Raw genomic sequence first — 1,865 nt, 5'->3', positions numbered from 1 at the left:
TGATAACGTAAAATTAGATCAATTAATAGATAATATATCTAAAATAGAATATAAATACATTCAATATTTAAAAATACAATGAATAGCGAGAATGACAAATATAAAGTAAAACTTACTGAAATAATTATAGTGAAAAGACAAGAATTAGAACATAGGCAAAATAGACTTAATAGTAACATATTCGCAGGAATTTGTAAAAAATCTATAATAGCAAAGAGAAAAACTGTTTTTTTATCTAGAAATAGAAATGGAAAGTTTAGAATATAAACTTCAACACAATCTATAAATGAATAAGGAAGAATACGCGATAGATGAAAAAATATATGAAAACTATGACAGATTAAAAATAAAAATAATATTTTTCTAATCTAGGAAGAAGATATAAGAAAATAGGTGACAATCTAAATTTAAGAGAAAATGGTCAAATACACCCTCAACCTATAACCGGATTCTCAACTACACACTTATATTTTACAGGGGTCCTATTACCCCCTTGAACTATTTTAAAGTGGTATAAATGCACCCTTAAGTGCTGACATGGCACAGAGAGTGTGTTCACACTCTCGAAGGCATGTGAAAGTTGAAAAAATTGATAAAAAGATATTTTAAAAATATTTTGACTTTTTTTTTACATATAATTTTTACTTTTGTCTTTTATTTAATTTTCTCTCTCATCACTCAAAAAATCACCCCACCTTACATGTTCTTCATCACCATTGTTGAACCACCACTAGTCCACTACCATAGCAGCCAATGTCTTCACCCATCTTTTAATACTTTCTCATTATTTGTCACACTATTTACTCACAATTCTTAACACTGTAAATCACCATCGAAATCACCAAATAAGCATGAAAATTATTACTCATATAGTGAATAAAATTAAATCGTCTTTAATCTCTTTACTCTAATAAAATTCACCAACCTTCAAAAATTATCTCTAATCTCTATTATTTTTTTATGAAGAATTCAAACTACACCCAATAACGATTTTAGGAACTTGAGCAGCAACCACCGGTCGATTTTGCTCAACCCTGATAATCCAAAATATTTCCTCAAGTTTAAAAGGCATAAATCCTTCACTATTTAAAGAAGGGTTCAAAAGGGCATAGTCGTATTCAAGTCCAAGACGATTAGCAAGAACTTCGAACTTAAAATTGTTGCCAAGATTGCAGAATTTGGGTGGGAGAGGTGAAGGGATTGATCTAAATGACTTGATAAAATTGTTGTTGTGATGGTGATGTTGTTGATAAATATTGTTGATTTCTTTTACCCGAAAAAGAGATGATAAGTGTTGATATGGATCTTGGATTGAGATCTATTTTGTGGGTGATGGAAGACGAGGGTGGGGGTGGGTGTCTAAGGAGAAATGGGGTGGAGGGAATAAAGGTTTAGGGGAGTTTACAGTGAAAAGAAATAAAAACATGTCTCTAACATCTGGAGAAGAGAAGAGTTAAAGATGATGTTGTTGGCAGTGAAGAAGAAGAACAACATTTACTTTAAAAAAATAAAAAAATAACGATATTTGACAGTTGTAGCGCGTGTGCACACCACATACAAAGAATGTGGTTATCTAGTTTTAGGGTGGAATATATTTCACTTTAAAGTAGTTCAAGGGGGTAATAGGACTCCTATAAAATATAAGTGTGTAGTTGAGAATTTGGTTATAGATTGAGGGGGGATTTGGCCATATTCTCCTAAATTTAATGTTAGATAAAGAAACGGTAAACCTAGAAGATAGTTTAACTGCTATGATAACAATAACAAAGAAAATGAAGAAATAGATAGAAAAATGGAAATCGAAAAAATAAAACAACTAGCAAAAAACGAAGTACAACAATTAGAAGAAGTAAAAAATACTAAAA

Source organism: Solanum tuberosum, unplaced genomic scaffold (assembly GCF_000226075.1).
Source record: "Solanum tuberosum cultivar DM 1-3 516 R44 unplaced genomic scaffold, SolTub_3.0 scf00374, whole genome shotgun sequence".
In the NCBI taxonomy this organism is placed as follows: domain Eukaryota; kingdom Viridiplantae; phylum Streptophyta; class Magnoliopsida; order Solanales; family Solanaceae; genus Solanum; species Solanum tuberosum.
This window is presented reverse-complemented; position numbering follows the sequence as displayed.